Source organism: Hyla sarda, unplaced genomic scaffold (assembly GCF_029499605.1).
Source record: "Hyla sarda isolate aHylSar1 unplaced genomic scaffold, aHylSar1.hap1 scaffold_1748, whole genome shotgun sequence".
NCBI classification, from domain to species: domain Eukaryota; kingdom Metazoa; phylum Chordata; class Amphibia; order Anura; family Hylidae; genus Hyla; species Hyla sarda.
In genome coordinates, this window is record NW_026608391.1 from 22,746 (window position 1) to 42,063 (window position 19,318).

General features: G+C 46.4%; 9 non-coding genes across 9 annotated transcripts; all 9 read right to left on the reverse strand.

Annotated features, from left to right (window-relative positions):
* Window positions 1-383: 383 nt before the first annotated feature.
* Window positions 384-574, reverse strand: LOC130312979 (U2 spliceosomal RNA). Its single transcript, XR_008861016.1, has one exon. It is a non-coding gene; the product is annotated as a U2 spliceosomal RNA (small nuclear RNA).
* A 2,085-nt stretch (window positions 575-2,659) lies between these two features.
* Window positions 2,660-2,850, reverse strand: LOC130312980 (U2 spliceosomal RNA). The gene has a single exon (XR_008861017.1). It is a non-coding gene; the product is annotated as a U2 spliceosomal RNA (small nuclear RNA).
* Window positions 2,851-4,947: 2,097 nt separating this feature from the next.
* Window positions 4,948-5,138, reverse strand: LOC130312981 (U2 spliceosomal RNA). The gene has a single exon (XR_008861018.1). It is a non-coding gene; the product is annotated as a U2 spliceosomal RNA (small nuclear RNA).
* Window positions 5,139-7,237: 2,099 nt separating this feature from the next.
* LOC130312982 (U2 spliceosomal RNA) lies at window positions 7,238-7,428 on the reverse strand. The gene has a single exon (XR_008861019.1). It is a non-coding gene; the product is annotated as a U2 spliceosomal RNA (small nuclear RNA).
* A 2,096-nt stretch (window positions 7,429-9,524) lies between these two features.
* On the reverse strand, window positions 9,525-9,715 carry LOC130312984 (U2 spliceosomal RNA). The gene has a single exon (XR_008861020.1). It is a non-coding gene; the product is annotated as a U2 spliceosomal RNA (small nuclear RNA).
* A 2,086-nt stretch (window positions 9,716-11,801) lies between these two features.
* LOC130312985 (U2 spliceosomal RNA) lies at window positions 11,802-11,992 on the reverse strand. Its single transcript, XR_008861021.1, has one exon. It is a non-coding gene; the product is annotated as a U2 spliceosomal RNA (small nuclear RNA).
* A 2,106-nt stretch (window positions 11,993-14,098) lies between these two features.
* Window positions 14,099-14,289, reverse strand: LOC130312986 (U2 spliceosomal RNA). Its single transcript, XR_008861022.1, has one exon. It is a non-coding gene; the product is annotated as a U2 spliceosomal RNA (small nuclear RNA).
* Window positions 14,290-16,376: 2,087 nt separating this feature from the next.
* Window positions 16,377-16,567, reverse strand: LOC130312988 (U2 spliceosomal RNA). The gene has a single exon (XR_008861024.1). It is a non-coding gene; the product is annotated as a U2 spliceosomal RNA (small nuclear RNA).
* Window positions 16,568-18,658: 2,091 nt separating this feature from the next.
* LOC130312989 (U2 spliceosomal RNA) lies at window positions 18,659-18,849 on the reverse strand. Its single transcript, XR_008861025.1, has one exon. It is a non-coding gene; the product is annotated as a U2 spliceosomal RNA (small nuclear RNA).
* Between the last annotated feature and the right edge of the window lie 469 nt (window positions 18,850-19,318).

Here is a 19,318-nt window from a genome sequence, read left to right on the forward strand (position 1 = left end):
TAGGGGTGTGGCGCGATATTGGGGAAGGGATGAGATTTTATATTTCTTCATAAGCATTAATCTTATTTTGTCAATTAGGAACATTCAGCACCCACCCGCTATCAAGGCAGCTGCCTATCATGTCATGCCCTACCTGCACAGGTGTGCTGGCTACTCAAATGATCCAATTAAGGAGGCCATTTAGTCAGCAGCAGCAGAAGTCCTGTGCCTGGACGCTCCAACAGGGGCCAGACACAAGCAGAAGCAGAAGCAGCAGAAGCAGCAGCAGCACCACCTTTTGTTTTTTGGCTGCAGCAGCAGCAAGGCCCACAGGGCTGGCTAGCTGGCTAGCCAGCAAGCAGGTAGCAATGAAAGTAGGAATCTTTCTTTTTAACCCTGTAAGGGGGTGGTGCACTGTACCCGAAGATACTGCCATATCGGGTCAATGCATAGGGCGACGGAAGCAAGCTTCGAAATCGGCCCCCGTTCTCAAAAATCCATTTAATATATGGTCCCCAGATAGGGGACGTATCAGATATTAAACTGATAAGAACAGATACTACACTTGATCTTAGCCAAAAGGCCGAGAAGCGATAACCGTGAAAGGGGCGGGCCCAACAAGGTCCCCTTCATGGGCACTATCACTGCTTGCTGTCAGGGAGGCTGCCAGACAATTTTCCATGCACACTCTGGGCTGGGGGGCAGTCAACCACCAGTACACACAGCAGAACCTAAACCCATACCAATATTGCTAAGCAGCAAGACAGGGGCCCATTGCACTCCCACGGGGCCTTTTTAAATGCAATCCATAACCCGGATTTGCCAGGAACCCTTCTTACTCCTCCTACTTGCATGTGACACTGGGCTTAGGATCTGCATAGGAAACACACACACAAGCACACACCTACCTTTGTTGCCTGCAGATGCCTCCTTGGCTGTCCCCAAACGGTATCAAACCAACACCCACGGGAAGCTGTAAGCATAGAGGACATGCCTGCACCCCATTGGACTTACCTGTGTGGGTTAAATCCGGGTTATTTGACAACCTATGGCGGTGATGGTTCTGCTCAGGCAGAGCAGTGCTGATGCTCCTCATAAAGCTGTCGCTGCTGTGAAGGTTCTAGGTGACATCACAAATCCCTATGGTTACATACACAACAAAGCTGGGTTGTTGTTGTTTACACTCTGCAAGGCCTGTGGAAGTGAGTGACATCATAGCACTGTAGTTCTGAGGGTTCAAGATGGATGCAACAATCTCCTGTTGCTTCTATGAAGGCCGTAATAGACGACATCACCAAACAGCTCCATAGTCACATACACAGCAAAGGAGAGATGTTGTTTACACCTAGTGATGTCAGTGGTATTGAGTGACATCACAGCACAGTGCTAAGGCTCCTGGGCCTGGACACAGCAGCGGCTGCAATATCTCAACGGAGAATACGTTTATATCTATGTGTGTGTGTGCGCATATATATATATATATATATATATATATATATATATTTCTCCGCCGAAATCACTTTTAAACCCATTTCCACCTTTTTTTCCCTTCTCTTCCTCTTACTTTTTTTTCACGTTTTTTTACGTTTTTCTCCTTTTCGCCTCTTTTCTGGGCGTATTATTCTTCTTTTTCTTCTTTTTTTTCGTCTAATGCATACCCCATCAGTGCAGCAATGCTTATTCAATACCGCCAGCAGATGGAGACACTGGGGGATAATTTTCTAAGGATTTATACTGATTTTTCCTGTCTGAATTTGTCGCACAGAAAGTTGCAGGCCAAATATGTGTGACATTTCTGCGACTTTAGCTTCTAGAGCATTTTTACAACATTATACATAGGTGCTGAATACATAAAAAGCGACTGTTCAGCGACAGACAAGTCGCATCGGCTGAAAGTAGGCCAGAATGTCAGTCCATGTTGGAGCAGGTTTAGATACAGTCTAAAGCATAGATCTCAAAGTCTGTGCACAGAATTTAGCAAGGGCCTCGCACCTTCTGATGCATCAGGTAGGTGCACAATAGCATAGCCTAACCCTCTGTACTTTGGTCTATATTGATGCGGGACATAGACAGCCAGCTGATGACCAATCCATTAGTGCAATGGATGGCTGGAAGCATTTGTCTTTGCCTTTGCAATACCACAGAAGCAATGCATGGTCAATGTACAGCAATGACACACCTGTGTGAACAGCCAGGAGACCCCCCCCCCCCCCCCCCATGTTATGTTACATAGTTACATAGTTAGTACGGTCGAAAAAAGACATATGTCCATCAAGTTCAACCAGGGAATTAAGGGGTAGGGGTGTGGCGCGATATTGGGGAAGGGATGAGATTTTATATTTCTTCATAAGCATTAATCTTATTTTGTCAATTAGGAACATTCAGCACCCACCCGCTATCAAGGCAGCTGCCTATCATGTCATGCCCTACCTGCACAGGTGTGCTGGCTACTCAAATGATCCAATTAAGGAGGCCATTTAGTCAGCAGCAGCAGAAGTCCTGTGCCTGGACGCTCCAACAGGGGCCAGACACAAGCAGAAGCAGAAGCAGCAGAAGCAGCAGCAGCACCACCTTTTGTTTTTTGGCTGCAGCAGCAGTAAGGCCCACAGGGCTGGCTAGCTGGCTAGCCAGCAAGCAGGTAGCAATGAAAGTAGGAATCTTTCTTTTTAACCCTGTAAGGGGGTGGTGCACTGTACCCGAAGATACTGCCATATCGGGTCAATGCATAGGGCGACGGAAGCAAGCTTCGAAATCGGCCCCCGTTCTCAAAAATCCATTTAATATATGGTCCCCAGATAGGGGACGTATCAGATATTAAACTGATAAGAACAGATACTACACTTGATCTTAGCCAAAAGGCCGAGAAGCGATAACCGTGAAAGGGGCGGGCCCAACAAGGTCCCCTTCATGGGCACTATCACTGCTTGCTGTCAGGGAGGCTGCCAGACAATTTTCCATGCACACTCTGGGCTGGGGGGCAGTCAACCACCAGTACACACAGCAGAACCTAAACCCATACCATTATTGCTAAGCAGCAAGACAGGGGCCCATTGCACTCCCACGGGGCCTTTTTAAATGCAATCCATAACCCGGATTTGCCAGGAACCCTTCTTACTCCTCCTACTTGCATGTGACACTGGGCTTAGGATCTGCATAGGAAACACACACACAAGCACACACCTACCTTTGTTGCCTGCAGATGCCTCCTTGGCTGTCCCCAAACGGTATCAAACCAACACCCACGGGAAGCTGTAAGCATAGAGGACATGCCTGCACCCCATTGGACTTACCTGTGTGGGTTAAATCCGGGTTATTTGACAACCTATGGCGGTGATGGTTCTGCTCAGGCAGAGCAGTGCTGATGCTCCTCATAAAGCTGTCGCTGCTGTGAAGGTTCTAGGTGACATCACAAATCCCTATGGTTACATACACAACAAAGCTGGGTTGTTGTTGTTTACACTCTGCAAGGCCTGTGGAAGTGAGTGACATCATAGCACTGTAGTTCTGAGGGTTCAAGATGGATGCAACAATCTCCTGTTGCTTCTATGAAGGCCGTAATAGACGACATCACCAAACAGCTCCATAGTCACATACACAGCAAAGGAGAGATGTTGTTTACACCTAGTGATGTCAGTGGTATTGAGTGACATCACAGCACAGTGCTAAGGCTCCTGGGCCTGGACACAGCAGCGGCTGCAATATCTCAACGGAGAATACGTTTATATCTATGTGTGTGTGTGCGCATATATATATATATATATATATATATATATATATATATATATATTTCTCCGCCGAAATCACTTTTAAACCCATTTCCACCTTTTTTTCCCTTCTCTTCCTCTTACTTTTTTTTCACGTTTTTTTACGTTTTTCTCCTTTTCGCCTCTTTTCTGGGCGTATTATTCTTCTTTTTCTTCTTTTTTTTCGTCTAATGCATACCCCATCAGTGCAGCAATGCTTATTCAATACCGCCAGCAGATGGAGACACTGGGGGATAATTTTCTAAGGATTTATACTGATTTTTCCTGTCTGAATTTGTCGCACAGAAAGTTGCAGGCCAAATATGTGTGACATTTCTGCGACTTTAGCTTCTAGAGCATTTTTACAACATTATACATAGGTGCTGAATACATAAAAAGCGACTGTTCAGCGACAGACAAGTCGCATCGGCTGAAAGTAGGCCAGAATGTCAGTCCATGTTGGAGCAGGTTTAGATACAGTCTAAAGCATAGATCTCAAAGTCTGTGCACAGAATTTAGCAAGGGCCTCGCACCTTCTGATGCATCAGGTAGGTGCACAATAGCATAGCCTAACCCTCTGTACTTTGGTCTATATTGATGCGGGACATAGACAGCCAGCTGATGACCAATCCATTAGTGCAATGGATGGCTGGAAGCATTTGTCTTTGCCTTTGCAATACCACAGAAGCAATGCATGGTCAATGTACAGCAATGACACACCTGTGTGAACAGCCAGGAGACCCCCCCCCCCCCCCCCCCCCCATGTTATGTTACATAGTTACATAGTTAGTACGGTCGAAAAAAGACATATGTCCATCAAGTTCAACCAGGGAATTAAGGGGTAGGGGTGTGGCGCGATATTGGGGAAGGGATGAGATTTTATATTTCTTCATAAGCATTAATCTTATTTTGTCAATTAGGAACATTCAGCACCCACCCGCTATCAAGGCAGCTGCCTATCATGTCATGCCCTACCTGCACAGGTGTGCTGGCTACTCAAATGATCCAATTAAGGAGGCCATTTAGTCAGCAGCAGCAGAAGTCCTGTGCCTGGACGCTCCAACAGGGGCCAGACACAAGCAGAAGCAGAAGCAGCAGAAGCAGCAGCAGCACCACCTTTTGTTTTTTGGCTGCAGCAGCAGCAAGGCCCACAGGGCTGGCTAGCTGGCTAGCCAGCAAGCAGGTAGCAATGAAAGTAGGAATCTTTCTTTTTAACCCTGTAAGGGGGTGGTGCACTGTACCCGAAGATACTGCCATATCGGGTCAATGCATAGGGCGACGGAAGCAAGCTTCGAAATCGGCCCCCGTTCTCAAAAATCCATTTAATATATGGTCCCCAGATAGGGGACGTATCAGATATTAAACTGATAAGAACAGATACTACACTTGATCTTAGCCAAAAGGCCGAGAAGCGATAACCGTGAAAGGGGCGGGCCCAACAAGGTCCCCTTCATGGGCACTATCACTGCTTGCTGTCAGGGAGGCTGCCAGACAATTTTCCATGCACACTCTGGGCTGGGGGGCAGTCAACCACCAGTACACACAGCAGAACCTAAACCCATACCATTATTGCTAAGCAGCAAGACAGGGGCCCATTGCACTCCCACGGGGCCTTTTTAAATGCAATCCATAACCCGGATTTGCCAGGAACCCTTCTTACTCCTCCTACTTGCATGTGACACTGGGCTTAGGATCTGCATAGGAAACACACACACAAGCACACACCTACCTTTGTTGCCTGCAGATGCCTCCTTGGCTGTCCCCAAACGGTATCAAACCAACACCCACGGGAAGCTGTAAGCATAGAGGACATGCCTGCACCCCATTGGACTTACCTGTGTGGGTTAAATCCGGGTTATTTGACAACCTATGGCGGTGATGGTTCTGCTCAGGCAGAGCAGTGCTGATGCTCCTCATAAAGCTGTCGCTGCTGTGAAGGTTCTAGGTGACATCACAAATCCCTATGGTTACATACACAACAAAGCTGGGTTGTTGTTGTTTACACTCTGCAAGGCCTGTGGAAGTGAGTGACATCATAGCACTGTAGTTCTGAGGGTTCAAGATGGATGCAACAATCTCCTGTTGCTTCTATGAAGGCCGTAATAGACGACATCACCAAACAGCTCCATAGTCACATACACAGCAAAGGAGAGATGTTGTTTACACCTAGTGATGTCAGTGGTATTGAGTGACATCACAGCACAGTGCTAAGGCTCCTGGGCCTGGACACAGCAGCGGCTGCAATATCTCAACGGAGAATACGTTTATATCTATGTGTGTGTGTGCGCATATATATATATATATATATATATATATATATATATATATATATATATTTCTCCGCCGAAATCACTTTTAAACCCATTTCCACCTTTTTTTCCCTTCTCTTCCTCTTACTTTTTTTTCACGTTTTTTTACGTTTTTCTCCTTTTCGCCTCTTTTCTGGGCGTATTATTCTTCTTTTTCTTCTTTTTTTTTCGTCTAATGCATACCCCATCAGTGCAGCAATGCTTATTCAATACCGCCAGCAGATGGAGACACTGGGGGATAATTTTCTAAGGATTTATACTGATTTTTCCTGTCTGAATTTGTCGCACAGAAAGTTGCAGGCCAAATATGTGTGACATTTCTGCGACTTTAGCTTCTAGAGCATTTTTACAACATTATACATAGGTGCTGAATACATAAAAAGCGACTGTTCAGCGACAGACAAGTCGCATCGGCTGAAAGTAGGCCAGAATGTCAGTCCATGTTGGAGCAGGTTTAGATACAGTCTAAAGCATAGATCTCAAAGTCTGTGCACAGAATTTAGCAAGGGCCTCGCACCTTCTGATGCATCAGGAAGGTGCACAATAGCATAGCCTAACCCTCTGTACTTTGGTCTATATTGATGCGGGACATAGACAGCCAGCTGATGACCAATCCATTAGTGCAATGGATGGCTGGAAGCATTTGTCTTTGCCTTTGCAATACCACAGAAGCAATGCATGGTCAATGTACAGCAATGACACACCTGTGTGAACAGCCAGGAGACCCCCCCCCCCCCCCCCCCATGTTATGTTACATAGTTACATAGTTAGTACGGTCGAAAAAAGACATATGTCCATCAAGTTCAACCAGGGAATTAAGGGGTAGGGGTGTGGCGCGATATTGGGGAAGGGATGAGATTTTATATTTCTTCATAAGCATTAATCTTATTTTGTCAATTAGGAACATTCAGCACCCACCCGCTATCAAGGCAGCTGCCTATCATGTCATGCCCTACCTGCACAGGTGTGCTGGCTACTCAAATGATCCAATTAAGGAGGCCATTTAGTCAGCAGCAGCAGAAGTCCTGTGCCTGGACGCTCCAACAGGGGCCAGACACAAGCAGAAGCAGAAGCAGCAGAAGCAGCAGCAGCACCACCTTTTGTTTTTTGGCTGCAGCAGCAGCAAGGCCCACAGGGCTGGCTAGCTGGCTAGCCAGCAAGCAGGTAGCAATGAAAGTAGGAATCTTTCTTTTTAACCCTGTAAGGGGGTGGTGCACTGTACCCGAAGATACTGCCATATCGGGTCAATGCATAGGGCGACGGAAGCAAGCTTCGAAATCGGCCCCCGTTCTCAAAAATCCATTTAATATATGGTCCCCAGATAGGGGACGTATCAGATATTAAACTGATAAGAACAGATACTACACTTGATCTTAGCCAAAAGGCCGAGAAGCGATAACCGTGAAAGGGGCGGGCCCAACAAGGTCCCCTTCATGGGCACTATCACTGCTTGCTGTCAGGGAGGCTGCCAGACAATTTTCCATGCACACTCTGGGCTGGGGGGCAGTCAACCACCAGTACACACAGCAGAACCTAAACCCATACCATTATTGCTAAGCAGCAAGACAGGGGCCCATTGCACTCCCACGGGGCCTTTTTAAATGCAATCCATAACCCGGATTTGCCAGGAACCCTTCTTACTCCTCCTACTTGCATGTGACACTGGGCTTAGGATCTGCATAGGAAACACACACACAAGCACACACCTACCTTTGTTGCCTGCAGATGCCTCCTTGGCTGTCCCCAAACGGTATCAAACCAACACCCACGGGAAGCTGTAAGCATAGAGGACATGCCTGCACCCCATTGGACTTACCTGTGTGGGTTAAATCCGGGTTATTTGACAACCTATGGCGGTGATGGTTCTGCTCAGGCAGAGCAGTGCTGATGCTCCTCATAAAGCTGTCGCTGCTGTGAAGGTTCTAGGTGACATCACAAATCCCTATGGTTACATACACAACAAAGCTGGGTTGTTGTTGTTTACACTCTGCAAGGCCTGTGGAAGTGAGTGACATCATAGCACTGTAGTTCTGAGGGTTCAAGATGGATGCAACAATCTCCTGTTGCTTCTATGAAGGCCGTAATAGACGACATCACCAAACAGCTCCATAGTCACATACACAGCAAAGGAGAGATGTTGTTTACACCTAGTGATGTCAGTGGTATTGAGTGACATCACAGCACAGTGCTAAGGCTCCTGGGCCTGGACACAGCAGCGGCTGCAATATCTCAACGGAGAATACGTTTATATCTATGTGTGTGTGTGTGCGCATATATATATATATATATATATATATATATATATATATATATATATATTTCTCCGCCGAAATCACTTTTAAACCCATTTCCACCTTTTTTTCCCTTCTCTTCCTCTTACTTTTTTTTCACGTTTTTTTACGTTTTTCTCCTTTTCGCCTCTTTTCTGGGCGTATTATTCTTCTTTTTCTTCTTTTTTTTCGTCTAATGCATACCCCATCAGTGCAGCAATGCTTATTCAATACCGCCAGCAAATGGAGACACTGGGGGATAATTTTCTAAGGATTTATACTGATTTTTCCTGTCTGAATTTGTCGCACAGAAAGTTGCAGGCCAAATATGTGTGACATTTCTGCGACTTTAGCTTCTAGAGCATTTTTACAACATTATACATAGGTGCTGAATACATAAAAAGCGACTGTTCAGCGACAGACAAGTCGCATCGGCTGAAAGTAGGCCAGAATGTCAGTCCATGTTGGAGCAGGTTTAGATACAGTCTAAAGCATAGATCTCAAAGTCTGTGCACAGAATTTAGCAAGGGCCTCGCACCTTCTGATGCATCAGGTAGGTGCACAATAGCATAGCCTAACCCTGTGTACTTTGGTCTATATTGATGCGGGACATAGACAGCCAGCTGATGACCAATCCATTAGTGCAATGGATGGCTGGAAGCATTTGTCTTTGCCTTTGCAATACCACAGAAGCAATGCATGGTCAATGTACAGCAATGACACACCTGTGTGAACAGCCAGGAGACCCCCCCCCCCCCCCATGTTATGTTACATAGTTACATAGTTAGTACGGTCGAAAAAAGACATATGTCCATCAAGTTCAACCAGGGAATTAAGGGGTAGGGGTGTGGCGCGATATTGGGGAAGGGATGAGATTTTATATTTCTTCATAAGCATTAATCTTATTTTGTCAATTAGGAACATTCAGCACCCACCCGCTATCAAGGCAGCTGCCTATCATGTCATGCCCTACCTGCACAGGTGTGCTGGCTACTCAAATGATCCAATTAAGGAGGCCATTTAGTCAGCAGCAGCAGAAGTCCTGTGCCTGGACGCTCCAACAGGGGCCAGACACAAGCAGAAGCAGAAGCAGCAGAAGCAGCAGCAGCACCACCTTTTGTTTTTTGGCTGCAGCAGCAGCAAGGCCCACAGGGCTGGCTAGCTGGCTAGCCAGCAAGCAGGTAGCAATGAAAGTAGGAATCTTTCTTTTTAACCCTGTAAGGGGGTGGTGCACTGTACCCGAAGATACTGCCATATCGGGTCAATGCATAGGGCGACGGAAGCAAGCTTCGAAATCGGCCCCCGTTCTCAAAAATCCATTTAATATATGGTCCCCAGATAGGGGACGTATCAGATATTAAACTGATAAGAACAGATACTACACTTGATCTTAGCCAAAAGGCCGAGAAGCGATAACCGTGAAAGGGGCGGGCCCAACAAGGTCCCCTTCATGGGCACTATCACTGCTTGCTGTCAGGGAGGCTGCCAGACAATTTTCCATGCACACTCTGGGCTGGGGGGCAGTCAACCACCAGTACACACAGCAGAACCTAAACCCATACCATTATTGCTAAGCAGCAAGACAGGGGCCCATTGCACTCCCACGGGGCCTTTTTAAATGCAATCCATAACCCGGATTTGCCAGGAACCCTTCTTACTCCTCCTACTTGCATGTGACACTGGGCTTAGGATCTGCATAGGAAACACACACACAAGCACACACCTACCTTTGTTGCCTGCAGATGCCTCCTTGGCTGTCCCCAAACGGTATCAAACCAACACCCACGGGAAGCTGTAAGCATAGAGGACATGCCTGCACCCCATTGGACTTACCTGTGTGGGTTAAATCCGGGTTATTTGACAACCTATGGCGGTGATGGTTCTGCTCAGGCAGAGCAGTGCTGATGCTCCTCATAAAGCTGTCGCTGCTGTGAAGGTTCTAGGTGACATCACAAATCCCTATGGTTACATACACAACAAAGCTGGGTTGTTGTTGTTTACACTCTGCAAGGCCTGTGGAAGTGAGTGACATCATAGCACTGTAGTTCTGAGGGTTCAAGATGGATGCAACAATCTCCTGTTGCTTCTATGAAGGCCGTAATAGACGACATCACCAAACAGCTCCATAGTCACATACACAGCAAAGGAGAGATGTTGTTTACACCTAGTGATGTCAGTGGTATTGAGTGACATCACAGCACAGTGCTAAGGCTCCTGGGCCTGGACACAGCAGCGGCTGCAATATCTCAACGGAGAATACGTTTATATCTATGTGTGTGTGTGCGCATATATATATATATATATATATATATATATATATATATATATATTTCTCCGCCGAAATCACTTTTAAACCCATTTCCACCTTTTTTTCCCTTCTCTTCCTCTTACTTTTTTTTCACGTTTTTTTACGTTTTTCTCCTTTTCGCCTCTTTTCTGGGCGTATTATTCTTCTTTTTCTTCTTTTTTTTCGTCTAATGCATACCCCATCAGTGCAGCAATGCTTATTCAATACCGCCAGCAGATGGAGACACTGGGGGATAATTTTCTAAGGATTTATACTGATTTTTCCTGTCTGAATTTGTCGCACAGAAAGTTGCAGGCCAAATATGTGTGACATTTCTGCGACTTTAGCTTCTAGAGCATTTTTACAACATTATACATAGGTGCTGAATACATAAAAAGCGACTGTTCAACGACAGACAAGTCGCATCGGCTGAAAGTAGGCCAGAATGTCAGTCCATGTTGGAGCAGGTTTAGATACAGTCTAAAGCATAGATCTCAAAGTCTGTGCACAGAATTTAGCAAGGGCCTCGCACCTTCTGATGCATCAGGTAGGTGCACAATAGCATAGCCTAACCCTCTGTACTTTGGTCTATATTGATGCGGGACATAGACAGCCAGCTGATGACCAATCCATTAGTGCAATGGATGGCTGGAAGCATTTGTCTTTGCCTTTGCAATACCACAGAAGCAATGCATGGTCAATGTACAGCAATGACACACCTGTGTGAACAGCCAGGAGACCCCCCCCCCCATGTTATGTTACATAGTTACATAGTTAGTACGGTCGAAAAAAGACATATGTCCATCAAGTTCAACCAGGGAATTAAGGGGTAGGGGTGTGGCGCGATATTGGGGAAGGGATGAGATTTTATATTTCTTCATAAGCATTAATCTTATTTTGTCAATTAGGAACATTCAGCACCCACCCGCTATCAAGGCAGCTGCCTATCATGTCATGCCCTACCTGCACAGGTGTGCTGGCTACTCAAATGATCCAATTAAGGAGGCCATTTAGTCAGCAGCAGCAGAAGTCCTGTGCCTGGACGCTCCAACAGGGGCCAGACACAAGCAGAAGCAGAAGCAGCAGAAGCAGCAGCAGCACCACCTTTTGTTTTTTGGCTGCAGCAGCAGCAAGGCCCACAGGGCTGGCTAGCTGGCTAGCCAGCAAGCAGGTAGCAATGAAAGTAGGAATCTTTCTTTTTAACCCTGTAAGGGGGTGGTGCACTGTACCCGAAGATACTGCCATATCGGGTCAATGCATAGGGCGACGGAAGCAAGCTTCGAAATCGGCCCCCGTTCTCAAAAATCCATTTAATATATGGTCCCCAGATAGGGGACGTATCAGATATTAAACTGATAAGAACAGATACTACACTTGATCTTAGCCAAAAGGCCGAGAAGCGATAACCGTGAAAGGGGCGGGCCCAACAAGGTCCCCTTCATGGGCACTATCACTGCTTGCTGTCAGGGAGGCTGCCAGACAATTTTCCATGCACACTCTGGGCTGGGGGGCAGTCAACCACCAGTACACACAGCAGAACCTAAACCCATACCATTATTGCTAAGCAGCAAGACAGGGGCCCATTGCACTCCCACGGGGCCTTTTTAAATGCAATCCATAACCCGGATTTGCCAGGAACCCTTCTTACTCCTCCTACTTGCATGTGACACTGGGCTTAGGATCTGCATAGGAAACACACACACAAGCACACACCTACCTTTGTTGCCTGCAGATGCCTCCTTGGCTGTCCCCAAACGGTATCAAACCAACACCCACGGGAAGCTGTAAGCATAGAGGACATGCCTGCACCCCATTGGACTTACCTGTGTGGGTTAAATCCGGGTTATTTGACAACCTATGGCGGTGATGGTTCTGCTCAGGCAGAGCAGTGCTGATGCTCCTCATAAAGCTGTCGCTGCTGTGAAGGTTCTAGGTGACATCACAAATCCCTATGGTTACATACACAACAAAGCTGGGTTGTTGTTGTTTACACTCTGCAAGGCCTGTGGAAGTGAGTGACATCATAGCACTGTAGTTCTGAGGGTTCAAGATGGATGCAACAATCTCCTGTTGCTTCTATGAAGGCCGTAATAGACGACATCACCAAACAGCTCCATAGTCACATACACAGCAAAGGAGAGATGTTGTTTACACCTAGTGATGTCAGTGGTATTGAGTGACATCACAGCACAGTGCTAAGGCTCCTGGGCCTGGACACAGCAGCGGCTGCAATATCTCAACGGAGAATACGTTTATATCTATGTGTGTGTGTGCGCATATATATATATATATATATATATATATATATATATATATATATATATATATATTTCTCCGCCGAAATCACTTTTAAACCCATTTCCACCTTTTTTTCCCTTCTCTTCCTCTTACTTTTTTTTCACGTTTTTTTACGTTTTTCTCCTTTTCGCCTCTTTTCTGGGCGTATTATTCTTCTTTTTCTTCTTTTTTTTCGTCTAATGCATACCCCATCAGTGCAGCAATGCTTATTCAATACCGCCAGCAGATGGAGACACTGGGGGATAATTTTCTAAGGATTTATACTGATTTTTCCTGTCTGAATTTGTCGCACAGAAAGTTGCAGGCCAAATATGTGTGACATTTCTGCGACTTTAGCTTCTAGAGCATTTTTACAACATTATACATAGGTGCTGAATACATAAAAAGCGACTGTTCAGCGGCAGACAAGTCGCATCGGCTGAAAGTAGGCCAGAATGTCAGTCCATGTTGGAGCAGGTTTAGATACAGTCTAAAGCATAGATCTCAAAGTCTGTGCACAGAATTTAGCAAGGGCCTCGCACCTTCTGATGCATCAGGTAGGTGCACAATAGCATAGCCTAACCCTCTGTACTTTGGTCTATATTGATGCGGGACATAGACAGCCAGCTGATGACCAATCCATTAGTGCAATGGATGGCTGGAAGCATTTGTCTTTGCCTTTGCAATACCACAGAAGCAATGCATGGTCAATGTACAGCAATGACACACCTGTGTGAACAGCCAGGAGACCCCCCCCCCCCCCCCCCCCCATGTTATGTTACATAGTTACATAGTTAGTACGGTCGAAAAAAGACATATGTCCATCAAGTTCAACCAGGGAATTAAGGGGTAGGGGTGTGGCGCGATATTGGGGAAGGGATGAGATTTTATATTTCTTCATAAGCATTAATCTTATTTTGTCAATTAGGAACATTCAGCACCCACCCGCTATCAAGGCAGCTGCCTATCATGTCATGCCCTACCTGCACAGGTGTGCTGGCTACTCAAATGATCCAATTAAGGAGGCCATTTAGTCAGCAGCAGCAGAAGTCCTGTGCCTGGACGCTCCAACAGGGGCCAGACACAAGCAGAAGCAGAAGCAGCAGAAGCAGCAGCAGCACCACCTTTTGTTTTTTGGCTGCAGCAGCAGCAAGGCCCACAGGGCTGGCTAGCTGGCTAGCCAGCAAGCAGGTAGCAATGAAAGTAGGAATCTTTCTTTTTAACCCTGTAAGGGGGTGGTGCACTGTACCCGAAGATACTGCCATATCGGGTCAATGCATAGGGCGACGGAAGCAAGCTTCGAAATCGGCCCCCGTTCTCAAAAATCCATTTAATATATGGTCCCCAGATAGGGGACGTATCAGATATTAAACTGATAAGAACAGATACTACACTTGATCTTAGCCAAAAGGCCGAGAAGCGATAACCGTGAAAGGGGCGGGCCCAACAAGGTCCCCTTCATGGGCACTATCACTGCTTGCTGTCAGGGAGGCTGCCAGACAATTTTCCATGCACACTCTGGGCTGGGGGGCAGTCAACCACCAGTACACACAGCAGAACCTAAACCCATACCATTATTGCTAAGCAGCAAGACAGGGGCCCATTGCACTCCCACGGGGCCTTTTTAAATGCAATCCATAACCCGGATTTGCCAGGAACCCTTCTTACTCCTCCTACTTGCATGTGACACTGGGCTTAGGATCTGCATAGGAAACACACACACAAGCACACACCTACCTTTGTTGCCTGCAGATGCCTCCTTGGCTGTCCCCAAACGGTATCAAACCAACACCCACGGGAAGCTGTAAGCATAGAGGACATGCCTGCACCCCATTGGACTTACCTGTGTGGGTTAAATCCGGGTTATTTGACAACCTATGGCGGTGATGGTTCTGCTCAGGCAGAGCAGTGCTGATGCTCCTCATAAAGCTGTCGCTGCTGTGAAGGTTCTAGGTGACATCACAAATCCCTATGGTTACATACACAACAAAGCTGGGTTGTTGTTGTTTACACTCTGCAAGGCCTGTGGAAGTGAGTGACATCATAGCACTGTAGTTCTGAGGGTTCAAGATGGATGCAACAATCTCCTGTTGCTTCTATGAAGGCCGTAATAGACGACATCACCAAACAGCTCCATAGTCACATACACAGCAAAGGAGAGATGTTGTTTACACCTAGTGATGTCAGTGGTATTGAGTGACATCACAGCACAGTGCTAAGGCTCCTGGGCCTGGACACAGCAGCGGCTGCAATATCTCAACGGAGAATACGTTTATATCTATGTGTGTGTGTGCGCATATATATATATATATATATATATATATATATATATATATATATTTCTCCGCCGAAATCACTTTTAAACCCATTTCCACCTTTTTTTCCCTTCTCTTCCTCTTACTTTTTTTTCACGTTTTTTTACGTTTTTCTCCTTTTCGCCTCTTTTCTGGGCGTATTATTCTTCTTTTTCTTCTTTTTTTTCGTCTAATGCATACCCCATCAGTGCAGCAATGCTTATTCAATACCGCCAGCAGATGGAGACACTGGGGGATAATTTTCTAAGGATTTATACAGATTTTTCCTGTCTGAATTTGTCGCACAGAAAGTTGCAGGCCAAATATGTGTGACATTTCTGCGACTTTAGCTTCTAGAGCATTTTTACAACATTATACATAGGTGCTGAATACATAAAAAGCGACTGTTCAGCGACAGACAAGTCGCATCGGCTGAAAGTAGGCCAGAATGTCAGTCCATGTTGGAGCAGGTTTAGATACAGTCTAAAGCATAGATCTCAAAGTCTGTGCACAGAATTTAGCAAGGGCCTCGCACCTTCTGATGCATCAGGTAGGTGCACAATAGCATAGCCTAACCCTCTGTACTTTGGTCTATATTGATGCGGGACATAGACAGCCAGCTGATGACCAATCCATTAGTGCAATGGATGGCTGGAAGCATTTGTCTTTGCCTTTGCAATACCACAGAAGCAATGCATGGTCAATGTACAGCAATGACACACCTGTGTGAACAGCCAGGAGACCCCCCCCCCCCATGTTATGTTACATAGTTACATAGTTAGTACGGTCGAAAAAAGACATATGTCCATCAAGTTCAACCAGGGAATTAAGGGGTAGGGGTGTGGCGCGATATTGGGGAAGGGATGAGATTTTATATTTCTTCATAAGCATTAATCTTATTTTGTCAATTAGGAACATTCAGCACCCACCCGCTATCAAGGCAGCTGCCTATCATGTCATGCCCTACCTGCACAGGTGTGCTGGCTACTCAAATGATCCAATTAAGGAGGCCATTTAGTCAGCAGCAGCAGAAGTCCTGTGCCTGGACGCTCCAACAGGGGCCAGACACAAGCAGAAGCAGAAGCAGCAGAAGCAGCAGCAGCACCACCTTTTGTTTTTTGGCTGCAGCAGCAGCAAGGCCCACAGGGCTGGCTAGCTGGCTAGCCAGCAAGCAGGTAGCAATGAAAGTAGGAATCTTTCTTTTTAACCCTGTAAGGGGGTGGTGCACTGTACCCGAAGATACTGCCATATCGGGTCAATGCATAGGGCGACGGAAGCAAGCTTCGAAATCGGCCCCCGTTCTCAAAAATCCATTTAATATATGGTCCCCAGATAGGGGACGTATCAGATATTAAACTGATAAGAACAGATACTACACTTGATCTTAGCCAAAAGGCCGAGAAGCGATAACCGTGAAAGGGGCGGGCCCAACAAGGTCCCCTTCATGGGCACTATCACTGCTTGCTGTCAGGGAGGCTGCCAGACAATTTTCCATGCACACTCTGGGCTGGGGGGCAGTCAACCACCAGTACACACAGCAGAACCTAAACCCATACCATTATTGCTAAGCAGCAAGACAGGGGCCCATTGCACTCCCACGGGGCCTTTTTAAATGCAATCCATAACCCGGATTTGCCAGGAACCCTTCTTACTCCTCCTACTTGCATGTGACACTGGGCTTAGGATCTGCATAGGAAACACACACACAAGCACACACCTACCTTTGTTGCCTGCAGATGCCTCCTTGGCTGTCCCCAAACGGTATCAAACCAACACCCACGGGAAGCTGTAAGCATAGAGGACATGCCTGCACCCCATTGGACTTACCTGTGTGGGTTAAATCCGGGTTATTTGACAACCTATGGCGGTGATGGTTCTGCTCAGGCAGAGCAGTGCTGATGCTCCTCATAAAGCTGTCGCTGCTGTGAAGGTTCTAGGTGACATCACAAATCCCTATGGTTACATACACAACAAAGCTGGGTTGTTGTTGTTTACACTCTGCAAGGCCTGTGGAAGTGAGTGACATCATAGCACTGTAGTTCTGAGGGTTCAAGATGGATGCAACAATCTCCTGTTGCTTCTATGAAGGCCGTAATAGACGACATCACCAAACAGCTCCATAGTCACATACACAGCAAAGGAGAGATGTTGTTTACACCTAGTGATGTCAGTGGTATTGAGTGACATCACAGCACAGTGCTAAGGCTCCTGGGCCTGGACACAGCAGCGGCTGCAATATCTCAACGGAGAATACGTTTATATCTATGTGTGTGTGTGCGCATATATATATATATATATATATATATATATATATATATATATATATATATATATTTCTCCGCCGAAATCACTTTTAAACCCATTTTTTCCCTTCTCTTCCTCTTACTTTTTTTTCACGTTTTTTTACGTTTTTCTCCTTTTCGCCTCTTTTCTGGGCGTATTATTCTTCTTTTTCTTCTTTTTTTTCGTCTAATGCATACCCCATCAGTGCAGCAATGCTTATTCAATACCGCCAGCAGATGGAGACACTGGGGGATAATTTTCTAAGGATTTATACTGATTTTTCCTGTCTGAATTTGTCGCACAGAAAGTTGCAGGCCAAATATGTGTGACATTTCTGCGACTTTAGCTTCTAGAGCATTTTTACAACATTATACATAGGTGCTGAATACATAAAAAGCGACTGTTCAGCGACAGACAAGTCGCATCGGCTGAAAGTAGGCCAGAATGTCAGTCCATGTTGGAGCAGGTTTAGATACAGTCTAAAGCATAGATCTCAAAGTCTGTGCACAGAATTTAGCAAGGGCCTCGCACCTTCTGATGCATCAGGTAGGTGCACAATAGCATAGCCTAACCCTCTGTACTTTGGTCTATATTGATGCGGGACATAGACAGCCAGCTGATGACCAATCCATTAGTGCAATGGATGGCTGGAAGCATTTGTCTTTGCCTTTGCAATACCACAGAAGCAATGCATGGTCAATGTACAGCAATGACACACCTGTGTGAACAGCCAGGAGACCCCCCCCCCCCCCCATGTTATGTTACATAGTTACATAGTTAGTACGGTCGAAAAAAGACATATGTCCATCACGTTCAACCAGGGAATTAAGGGGTAGGGGTGTGGCGCGATATTGGGGAAGGGATGAGATTTTATATTTCTTCATAAGCATTAATCTTATTTTGTCAATTAGGAACATTCAGCACCCACCCGCTATCAAGGCAGCTGCCTATCATGTCATGCCCTACCTGCACAGGTGTGCTGGCTACTCAAATGATCCAATTAAGGAGGCCATTTAGTCAGCAGCAGCAGAAGTCCTGTGCCTGGACGCTCCAACAGGGGCCAGACACAAGCAGAAGCAGAAGCAGCAGAAGCAGCAGCAGCACCACCTTTTGTTTTTTGGCTGCAGCAGCAGCAAGGCCCACAGGGCTGGCTAGCTGGCTAGCCAGCAAGCAGGTAGCAATGAAAGTAGGAATCTTTCTTTTTAACCCTGTAAGGGGGTGGTGCACTGTACCCGAAGATACTGCCATATCGGGTCAATGCATAGGGCGACGGAAGCAAGCTTCGAAATCGGCCCCCGTTCTCAAAAATCCATTTAATATATGGTCCCCAGATAGGGGACGTATCAGATATTAAACTGATAAGAACAGATACTACACTTGATCTTAGCCAAAAGGCCGAGAAGCGATAACCGTGAAAGGGGCGGGCCCAACAAGGTCCCCTTCATGGGCACTATCACTGCTTGCTGTCAGGGAGGCTGCCAGACAATTTTCCATGCACACTCTGGGCTGGGGGGCAGTCAACCACCAGTACACACAGCAGAACCTAAACCCATACCATTATTGCTAAGCAGCAAGACAGGGGCCCATTGCACTCCCACGGGGCCTTTTTAAATGCAATCCATAACCCGGATTTGCCAGGAACCCTTCTTACTCCTCCTACTTGCATGTGACACTGGGCTTAGGATCTGCATAGGAAACACACACACAAGCACACACCTACCTTTGTTGCCTGCAGATGCCTCCTTGGCTGTCCCCAAACGGTATCAAACCAACACCCACGGGAAGCTGTAAGCATAGAGGACATGCCTGCACCCCATTGGACTTACCTGTGTGGGTTAAATCCGGGTTATTTGACAACCTATGGCGGTGATGGTTC